Genomic DNA, 11,453 nt, shown 5'->3' with positions numbered 1-11,453 from the left:
TGACTGGATAACGAGACATTTGAACACTGACGCTCAGTTTGGACATGAAACCAAACGCAGGTCGTATCAGTTGTAGCTGCATCAGGTCAAATGTCGTTTCCCTTAAGCCGTGATAAATGTCAGTATTTATTCTGACTGATCATCCCAAAGGCTGACTTGACAAAATAAGAGCCTGAAAACCAGAGAAGAAGTCTGAAAGTGCTCAATAATCCAGGATAACTTCAAACTGATCAGCAGGTCAGGAAGTCAAAAGCCAACTACAGGATATGATAACATATCTAAAAGAGCTCAATTACATGAAATAATTAAATGTGTGTTTAATTCTGTTACAGCCTTTTACCTTTTGAAATATCATGTTATGTTTTCACCTTTGATTTTCTCTCTTTGCTTTGAAACTTGAAAGTTTCCCTCGGGAACAATGAAGCTTAAAGCTGACTGAAAGCCTGCAGGTTCAGACTAAATTTAGCCCCGACACAAAACAAACTTCAACCACGTACACGCTCGCTGACTGATGTGTACGCGCGATGATGACATCCCGCTGACACGGCTCCGCCACCTCCCCCGCACAATGCAAATGAGCTTTCATCAGCGAGTGACAGGATAAAACAGGTGTGCTCAGACAGGGAGACACCAGCAGCTCTGTGCCAGCAGAGAGTTTACACAGGTGAACAGGAGGAGACGCATTCCAGCTCAGCAGCTTCAGCATGAACTCCAGCGCTATTCTGGTGAGTACGAGCCGTCACCTGGAGAACAGGTGTGCAGATGCTTTGTACGCTCTGGCTTCACCTCACAGTGACAGCCTGGAAACAGCTTTGGACTGCACAGCTCATTACTACACAAACCTGTGTGATGTGTGTGTACAGAGCAAAGCGTTTTCATCGAGCTTCTTTTGGAGGGACGTTGGAGACAGATCAGTCAAAGCCTCTGATCGGTGTCATTGTGTCAAAATGTGTGCTTGTCTTCCAGCTCTTCCTGGGACTGATGGGGACAGCGTTCAGCAGCCCGGTTTGTCCTCAAAACTGCAACCATGCTCAGCACTATCACAGGCAGTACTTCACTCATGTGTCCGACCTCCATAATTCTTCAGTCGCGCCCTGGAAACTACAGTGAGTTTACTTACTTAAAGCCAGGAAAGAACAAAAGTTTAGGCTTCATTGATCATACAAACACAGCTGTACATATACGACTGGTGCTTCAGGAGTGTAAGGATTAGGGCTGGGTATCGTCACTGATTTCTAGAATCGATTCAATTCCGATTCACAAGGCCCCGAATCGATTCGATCCACGATTCGATTTAATTCGATTCGATTTAAATCTGGGAAATTTTGACAGTCAGAAATATAATTCAGATCAGTACATTTACATATTTTTGTATCAATAAAAAGGAAGCTGACACACGCAAGACTTTATCAAAGGTGTGAGCATCACAGCAGAGGCCTTTGTGTCAAAGTAGCTGAAGATAAAACACAGAAAAACATGAAGGTGATTTTCCTGGCCTGGGATTTTATAAAAATATTCTGCAGTACATCAAAAACGAAAGAAAATCATTAATCAACATATGAACATCACCTCTGAAGTTACAGCGGTTTTATTACAGACACAGCGTTTTGCATTTTGAATAATATTAAAAAGTTTAAATTTGTTCAGTATTGAACAGCAGAAATGAGGTTTTCTTTTCGGAAGAATGTAAAAGGGAAAAAACAGCGGCCGACAGCCTGTAAGCAACAGTAGACTTGTGCGTAACAAGCAAGCGAATAATGCAGAAAGGGAAACTGTTCTTGAAGTACAGAGAGAGAGCTGTGCATCGCAGTGGAAGCAAAACAGTAAATGTCTGAGTGAATTCATGACGATGTTTATGTGAAGCGTTTGGATCTTCTTTTGCTGCTGGTTCGGTCAATATTGTTTGGAGAGAGATCAAACTAACAGCTTTAGAATCGGCGCATAAAGGGCGTGCACACAAAGCGCAGACCCGCCAACAGATCAGAGTCAGCGAGCTGTCGGCTTTCAGCCCCGACTGTGAGAAAAGCGACATCTAACTGATTCTGATCCGCGGGTCCCGCTGTGTGTTTAAGTCTTTGTGCAGAATCCGTGTTCCTGCTCTCATTTACTGTCTTAACTGTTTGGTGGTTCTTGAAATTTTGTGAGATTTCACCTGAGATTCTGGCATTTTGGGCAAAATAAATTTATATTAAAAAATCGATTCAGGATTTTAATGAATCGATTTTACGTTATCCAAGCCAGAATCGATTTTAATCGATGAATCGATTATAAGAACCCACCCCTAGTAAAGATGCACTTTCAGTGGGGGCCACTCTAAACTGCCCTCATGACTTCATGGTCTCAGTCGCTGGTTTCAGGTCTTACTGAATAAAACACAATGTTCATTTTGTAAATTATGATCTCATTACCGTCACAAATGAGCAGGAAGTCGTGGAGGATTACTGGGTAATGCCCTGTCAGTCCAATCTTGCTGCAGACTTTGTGCCACCCAGCCATAAAAACTGGATTTCAACATTGATTTTAGCAGAGGAAAGGTTGGACACAGTGCTGGGACAAGCACATGTGTTAGAGCTAAAATTCACAGGCTTTTGAGTCCAGCGTGAGCAGATCTTAATGTCTGACACTGTCACACCTGAACACTTCCGTTTATCCGTGGACTTTGTTTTCCTGTGTTTCAGAAACAACTCTAAAGCAGGCCGAGAACCACAGACGATCAAGGAGGCCAAATGCATGCCTTGCAGTGTGGAGAACATGGTGGCCAGACCAATCTTCGTACAGATTCAGGTGTACGAGAGCATAGGCACGCATGGGTATTGCAGCTGTCCGTTCGATCTGGCGGTCGGATGCACCTGTGTCGCGAAGGAATGACGGCCGGACGCCAGGCTGTGCTGAATGTGCCGTAACAACCTGCTTTTAGTTGCTGGCTGTGCCTATATTGAATGTATTTATTTGTAACTAGGAAATACTGTTTATCAGGTTATATATGAGTGTGCATGTAAAATGCGACCAAGTCATCGTTTTTTAAACTTACCTATATGTCAATGACATGTTTGTTTACATGAGATAAAACTTCATGAATTTTGTGGCAGTGTTGCTCGTTTCAAAGCAACCTGAATCCTTTTTTCTAGAAAAATTCAGTGTACTGATCTGTTCAATGTGCATCTGAATATCACATTTTATTCTTTACATGCATCATGTAATACGCAGTAACTTGATAATATCATAGTCATTTCAGAATATTTCTGGTCAGTACCAATGTGAAAATGTTTGTTTTGTATTATCAAAATGCTGGATTTTTATGTACCTCACTGAGCTTCAGTAAAACTATTAAAGCCTCGTATTCATCAAAGGATTTGTAGTGCACTAAATGTGTTTTACTTGCTGATGCCTGGTTTTACATATAAGCACAGTGCTAATAGACAGATAAAGCAATGAAAGTGTATATATAGCGTTATATAATAATATTGCTTAGCAGAACCTAGTTAAATGTAAAAATAAATGTTGTTGTAGCACTGAACCCTGTGGAACTTGTAACAGTCACAATGGTGTGGTGTCTCTGTAATAATAACATAAGTCAAGGGGTTATGAGGTCATTAGTGTGCGCCACTGCCCTCTCTGTGATTTATGGGAGCGACGTGCTTGCACGCGAATACATGGAGAGAGACGGACTTATATGTTTCCCCCCCAGAAACCTTTTGGTTGTGCAATAGTTTTTTTAAAATCTTTTTTTGCTAGCTGGCAGCTGTCTGCTCCCACAGGCCAGGATCCATCCTTCAACCCCTCATCTTCCGGTTCCGGTACGATGGCGCCTGTAGCTGTGTCCAAATTCATGGGCTGCATCGGCCCTGTCACTACCTGATCCGTACCGGAAACCCGATCCGTACCCCGCATGCGCCAAAGGTGTCTACTTCCAGTCGAAGCGTTTTACGATAGTTACGGGTCAGAGTACCTGTTGAGATGTTAAGAATAATAAGTATCTCTTAAAATGTTTCCGATAATGAAACATTTAATATAATGTAGACAAAAACGAAAAATAAAAAGATAGTGACAGATCAGGACTCTCGATCCTTACTGCGCATGTGCAAAGTCTGACCGTACAAATCGGGTCTACCCGATCCGTACTGCGCATGTGCAATGTTTTCTTCTTCTTCTGTTCGTTTAATGGCAGTTTACTCCCAATGTACGAGGATACCGCCACCTGCTGACTGAGCGAATAAAGCCTATTATAAACTGAATTAGCGTCATTACAAACGTGTGTTAAATCTGATTTAGTGATAGTCGAGTGTGTTTATGCTTGTCTGTGAGGAGAGGATTGTTGGAATAGTGATGATGATGTGCGCTATCACTGTCAATTGTCAGTAAACACTTCATCTGGCTGATGAATCTACACGTGAGATATTACAAAATCTGTATTATTAACTCTGTAATTAGGTGCCATTCTTCTTATTTTACGGCGCTGTTGTTCAGTCGGGGGACGCTCTCTGTTGAGGAGAAAAGCATGAATTTGTTTGTATACGGCGGTGTCCATTGCTTAAATGTCCCGGTAGTCGAAAAGGAGGCAGAGCTGTTGAGAAATGCTAGGAGCTAACTGGGCGCTAACCGTGTCATTCAAATATATTGAATGTCGCAATGTTGGCAAAGAGAGGAAGTGACGTAAGATTTGCGCATGCGGGGTACCGATCGGGTTTCTGGTACGGATCGGGTAGCGACAGGCCCACACAGACCGCGTAAACTCTCGACCGTCTCACACGTCTGTTTAATCAGTTTTCTGTTTGATGTTTATTCAGCTGTGTGAAAACCAAGGAGGAACCCACCCGATGGATTAATAATGTTTTATCTAATCTAATCTAATAACTTTAATCTCAGCCAAACCGATTTACTCACGAACAAACAAAACACTGAAAAAAGCCCAACAGTAACATTTTTAGGTTGTCTAAGTGACTTATATATTACGTTTAACCCGAGTAGCGAAAGACCGCGGTGATCTGAAAATGATGTGCCGGAGTTGTGGCGTTCTCAGCGGCTCCAGTGACCCTCGAGCTCTCGGCTCGCTATCGAGCTGGTGGGTAACAGACGTCTCCAAAAACGTCGATATGGTGGATATGGCGGGCCACGAAGGACACACCCGACCCATCCTTCAAATTCGGGGAAAAGGAGGACGCGTTTGTCGGCTGCATTCAGAGGAGTCTTTGAATTTGGACAGCCTGCGTCACTGTGACGTAATCGGCCTACAAATGCGTCCTCAGGAGGTTGCAGCCCATGAATTTGGACAGCTTGTGTCTGGCTTTGCCGCTGCCGGCCGTAGTTTCTGTGCTGTTTTTCTCGGCCTTTCTTCTTTCGCTTTTTGTCACTAATGTGTTGGCTGCCCTTGTCTGTGATCGCCTGATGCTGTCATCCATCCGATCCTTTATGTTAAGTCAAGATGCCTCATCCTCCTGCGGTATTTTCCATCCTCCGCTGCCGACACCAGTGTCTGGATCTTCGTTAGGTGTCATCTGTGGAGCCTTTCTGGGTCCACGCAAATCACGGAGGAGGAGAGGAAGAGCAGGTGTCCAGGTAAAACTCAGACTGTTCTGGAAGCGGGAACTAGCTGTGCCTGGATCTATGAGGCGGCGCTACCTCAGGAGTGTTCATCCAGACTCTCCGGTTGTTTGGCCTTCCATCCCCGCGGTGAGTGGAATTTATGAGCGTCGCGGATCAAACTCTCTGTTTCTTCGTCCCCTAAATCGGGCCGCTTCTGTCAATGAGATGTCTTCTACTTCGCTGAGAGTGGCGCTTTTCAACGCTCGATCAATGACTAATAAAACGTTCCTGCTGAACGATTTTATTCTTTCCAAAAAAACTGGACTTCTTATTTCTAACTGAAACCTGGCAGCGCGATTGTCACGGTCGGACGGCCCTTTCCGGACGACCCTGCTTGTGTTTATGTTTTCTGTATGTGTGTTTGCTTCTCCCTCCCTGGCCCTCGGGGTTGTTTACGGAAGTGTGCGCCGTGGGAGAGGCGTGTCCTGGCGACTGTCGTCATTGGGAGTCCCTCTTCGCTGTTGCCGGCCCACCTGCAGCTGATTACCTGACCAGTGGTTGGTAATCATTCCTCCAGGCTAGAAAGGGGTATTTAACCTGGACTCGCGGCGACAGTCGACGTGGGATTATTACTCCGAACTGGTATAGTCTGTGCGAGCGGTGTGAGTGTGTTATTCGGCTAGCGTGTGGCTAACGCTGGATTTTCCTTCTTCCTCCAGGAGGGGCGAGCGGAGAAGCGAGTTGGGGAGCACACACACTAAGGGAGTTACTACACGGAACGCACTGGGAGCAAGGGACGAGCACGATTGGAAAATTGCACTTTTGAATGGATTGTTGGACTTGTCTGTTTCACTGTAAATAAACGCACTGTGTTTCTGTGAGCAAGAACCGCGCCTGGGTCCCTCTTTTCCGTGACAGAATAATCCCACCACCATGGACCCAGCGGATTCTGCTTCACGCCAGCTGTCTATCCAAGCGGAGGTTTTGGAGCGACACGAGGAAATGCTGAAGCACGTTTCAAAGGAACAAACCGCGCTTCTGCAAGCCATGACAGAGCTTAAAGGTATGTTGATTTCCTCACCTAATACGGCTCCAACGCAGCCCGCCCCTTCGCTGGAAGCCGCGGCAGCCTGTCCGCTTCCTCCTTCACCTCCACCGCGGCAGCGAGAGTACTCACTCCCCGCACCTGAAAAATTTGACGGCGAGTTGGGGAGGAGCCGGGGTTTTTTGACGCAATGCTCTCTTGTGTTTAGACAGCAACCTTGTGCCTTTGCCTCTGATTCTGCTAAAATCGCTTATTTGGTGCAACTTATGACTGGACGGGCGCTTCAATGGGCTCAGGCAGTTTTAAATACCCAGCCCTCTGTGTCATATGACGTCTTTCTCAGCAAGTTTCGCTGTGTGTTTGATAAAGGCGCTAGCTCGGATGCTGCAGGTCATCGCATGTTTTCTCTGAAGCAAGGTAGGAGGAGTGTTGCTGACTTTTCCGTGGAGTTCTGGATCCTGGCGGAGGAGTCGGGCTGGGAGGAGAAAGCACTGCGTGGAGCCTTCCTCAACAGCCTTAATGAGAATATTAAGCGTGAGTTAGCAACCAAGGAACTGCCTAAAGCTTTGTCTGCTCTAATCAATATGTGTATTGACTTAGACGACCACATGCGAGAGTTCGGCAGAAGAGCCGGGGATGGTCGGCGGCCTGCTGGGGGCACGGGTACATCTAGGGACCTTCCTACTCTGATGTGGAGAAGTGAGGAGGAGGAGCAACACGGGGATGAAGAGCAACCCATGCAGCTCGGCGGAGCCAAGCTTTCCTCCTCTAGACTGGGGCGCAAACAACGGACTGGTGAGTGCTTTCTTTGTGGAAAAAGAGGACATTTTGTTGACTCCTGCCCAGACCGAGTAAAAGAGTCGGCCCGTCAGTAATTGTGGGGATACTGGCGGGCGCCACAACAAAAGTGTTCCCTTACCTCAGCTGCCCTGCTAAATTAATGTCTCACTCCCTCACTCACTCCTGCTGCGCACTCATTGACTCTGGTTCTGAACAAAATTTCCTAGACGAAGAGTTAGCCAACATCTTAGGCCTGCCCCTACTTCCCCTTCCAGAGGTCCTGAAGGTCTCAGCCTTAAATGGCGGCCATCTAGCCTCCGTCACACATCGCACTCAGGAGGTTACACTCATTATTTCGGGAAATCACTCTGAGAAGATCAGTTTGTTGGTATTCAAAGCCCCCCACACCCCACTGGTACTGGGATTTCCTTGGCTCCAACATCACAACCCCCAAATCGACTGGGCCAAAGGGTGTGTAACTGGCTGGAGCACGCGGTGTCATGAACAATGTTTACTTGCCGCTGTCCCGGACAATCCTGGGACCGCCTCTGCGAAAAGCTCCTCACCCCCCGACCTTTCCTTGGTGCCCGCCGACTACCACGACCTCGGCCAGGTATTCAGCAAAAATAAGGCGTTGTCTTTGCCTCCACATCGGCCTTACGACTGTGGAATCGACCTACTCCCAGGCGCTCCCCTGCCAGCAAGTCGGCTCTACAGTCTGTCTAAACCGGAACGCGAGACCATGGAATGCTACATAACGGAGTCTCTGGTCACAGGTATTATTCGCCCATCTACTTCGCCTTTAGCAGCAGGATTCTTCTTTGTAAAGAAGAAAGATAAGAGCCTGCGTCCCTGCATTGACTTTCGAGGGCTGAACAAGATCACTGTTAGGAATAAATATCCACTCCCCCTGCTGGCCTCGGCATTCGAACTATTACAGGGGGCAGTCCTGTTCACCAAACTGGATCTTCGGAGTGCCTATCATCTGGTTCGCATCCGCAAGGGTGACGAGTGGAAGACGGCTTTCAACACCCACCTGGGGCACGTCGAATACTTAGTGATGCCCTTCGGTCTCACTAACGCCCCTGCGGTCTTCCAGGCCCTGATTAATGATGTGCTCAGGGACTTTATTAACCATTTTGTCTTCGTGTATCTGGATGACATTCTGATTTTTTCCAGGTCGCAGACTGAGCACATCAACCATGTACGTCTGGTCCTACGGCGCCTATTGGAGAACCGCCTTTTTGTGAAAGCGGAGAAATGTGAGTTCCATGTGGAAACTGTTTCTTTTCTGGGTTTCATTGTGGAACAGGGGCGTTTGCGAGCTGACCCGGCTAAAGTCAAAGCCGTAGTGGAATGGCCTATTCCCAAGACCCGCAAGGAGGTGCAGAGGTTCCTGGGCTTCGCCAATTTCTACCGCCGCTTTATCAGGGATTTCAGCAAGGTAGCCCTTCCTCTAACCAACCTAACTTCTCCTAAGTTGTCTTTCCAGTGGTCCTCCGCAGCCCAGCAAGCGTTTGATCGGCTCAAGCACCTGTTTTCCTCGGCTCCGGTCCTCGTCCAGGCGGACCTCGGCCAGCCTTTCGTCATCGAGGTGGACGCGTCCGATTCGGGCGTGGGGGCGGTTCTCTCCCAACGGATCGATGGCAAGTTTAATCCCTGTGCGTTCTTCTCCCGCAGGTTGTCTCAGGCCGAGAGAAATTACGATGTGGGCGACCGGGAGTTGCTCGCCATCAAGTGGGCCCTCGAGGAATGGCGACATTGGCTGGAGGGCACTGAGCAGCCTTTCGTGGTGTGGACGGACCACAAAAATCTGGCGTATCTCCAGGCAGCCAAGCGCCTCAACGCCCGACAAGCCAGGTGGGCCTTATTTTTTACTCGTTTTCACTTCTCCATTACTTACAGGCCCGGTTCTAGGAACACTAAGCCAGACGCGTTGTCGCGCCAGTTCGCACCCGTGACCGATGAGGACGAGAAGGAAAAACCCATCCTGCCCCCCACCTGCATTGTGGGTGCACTAACATGGGAGATTGAAAAGGTGGTCAGGGACGCCCAGCGACAGGAGCCCGACCCTGGCACGGGTCCGAAATGGACGCTTTATGTTCCGGCCGCAGCGCGTAGTCAGGTCATTCACTGGGCACATACTGCCAAGTTTTCGTGCCACCCAGGTAAAAATCGCACAGTCTCCTTTCTACGACGTTTGTTTTGGTGGCCCTCTCTTGTTCTCGATGTCCAGAACTATGTTGCGGCATGCCCGGTGTGCGCACGGAACAAAACCTCCAACTCACCTGCTTCTGGCCTCCTGCGACCGTTACCCACTCCAAAACGCCCGTGGTCGCACATCGCCCTGGACTTCGTCACCGGCTTGCCTCCCTCTGCAGGTAACACCTCCATTCTAACCATTATTGACCGTTTTTCCAAGGCCGCCCACTTCATTGCTCTGCCCAAGCTCCCTTCTGCCTTGGAGACGGCCCAGTTACTGACGCAGCATGTGTTTCGGCTCCACGGCATACCCCAGGACATTGTTTCCGACCGTGGCCCTCAGTTCACCTCGCGGGTTTGGAAGGAGTTCTGTGCAGAATTGGGAGCTCAGGTCAGTTTGTCCTCCGGGTTCCACCCCCAAACTAATGGTCAGACCGAAAGGGCCAATCAAGAGCTGGAGGCCATGTTGCGTTGCGTCGCATCATCGAACCAAGCGACCTGGAGCGAGCAGTTGGCCTGGGTGGAGTATGCCCACAACGCAAGCACGTCATCAGCGACTGGACTCTCGCCCTTCGAGGCGTCGCTGGGGTATCAACCCCCTCTCCTCTCCATCTCTGAGGGAGAGCTGGCGGTTCCCTCGGTCCAGCACCACCTTAGGCGCTGTCGTCGGGACTGGCGGGCCAGGCGCGCAGCACTCCTGAGAACGGCCGAGCGGAACAAGGCATTGGTCGGCCAGCGGGTGTGGCTCTCCAGCAAGCACATCCCTCTTCGGACTGAGTCCAAGAAACTGGCCCCTCGGTCTCTTGGCCCCTTTGCCATCCAGGAGGTCCTGAACCCGGTGACGGTCCGGCTGGCCCTTCCGCCTGCTATGAAGGTACATAACGTCTTCCATGTTTCTCAGGTTAGGCCCGTCCGGACCAGCCCTTTGTGCCCGCCCCATGGGCCCCCACCACCCGCCCAGATTATCGACGGCGCCCCGGCGTATTCCATTGCTCGCGTAATGGATGCGCGGCGCCGCGGTAGGGGCTTTCAGTTTTTGGTGGATTGGGAGGGGTACGGTCCGGAAGAACGTTCTTGGGTGCCGCGGTCTGCCATTCTCGATCATCGCATGGTGAGGGAATTCCGCCGCCGGCATCCGGACAAGTTTGCCAGGTCGCCCGGAGGCTCCCGTTAGAGGGGGGGTACTGTCACGGTCGGACGGCCCTTTCCGGACGACCCTGCTTGTGTTTATGTTTTCTGTATGTGTGTTTGCTTCTCCCTCCCTGGCCCTCGGGGTTGTTTACGGAAGTGTGCGCCGTGGGAGAGGCGTGTCCTGGCGACTGTCGTCATTGGGAGTCCCTCTTCGCTGTTGCCGGCCCACCTGCAGCTGATTACCTGACCAGTGGTTGGTAATCATTCCTCCAGGCTAGAAAGGGGTATTTAACCTGGACTCGCGGCGACAGTCGACGTGGGATTATTACTCCGAACTGGTATAGTCTGTGCGAGCAGTGTGAGTGTGTTATTCGGCTAGCGTGTGGCTAACGCTGGATTTTCCTTCTTCCTCCAGGAGGGGCGAGCGGAGAAGCGAGTTGGGGAGCACACACACTAAGGGAGTTACTACACGGAACGCACTGGGAGCAAGGGACGAGCACGATTGGAAAATTGCACTTTTGAATGGATTGTTGGACTTGTCTGTTTCACTGTAAATAAACGCACTGTGTTTCTGTGAGCAAGAACTGCGCCTGGGTCCCTCTTTTCCGTGACAGCGATGGTGACTATTCATCCTTCATCGAACTTTGCCCGAGTGGGTACTCCTTCATCAGCCGGCCTCGGACGTCGGGTCGAGGAGGTGGTGTCGCTCCGCTGTTTGGAAGCCGGTTTTACTGTCGCTCAGTAATGGTCGGATACGTTTCATAGTTTGAAC

General features: G+C 49.4%; 1 long non-coding RNA gene across 1 annotated transcript; it reads left to right on the top strand.

Annotated features, from left to right (window-relative positions):
• The first annotated feature begins 6,189 nt into the window (after positions 1-6,189).
• LOC309697045 lies at positions 6,190-11,265 on the top strand. The gene is made up of 2 exons (XR_014273739.1): positions 6,190-6,586; positions 11,097-11,265. It is a non-coding gene; the product is annotated as an uncharacterized lncRNA (long non-coding RNA).
• Positions 11,266-11,453: the final 188 nt, after the last annotated feature.

This window comes from Aulonocara stuartgranti (assembly GCF_965226115.1).
Source record: "Aulonocara stuartgranti genome assembly, chromosome: 20".
Lineage (NCBI taxonomy): Eukaryota > Metazoa > Chordata > Actinopteri > Cichliformes > Cichlidae > Aulonocara > Aulonocara stuartgranti.
This window is presented reverse-complemented; position numbering and strand designations above follow the sequence as displayed.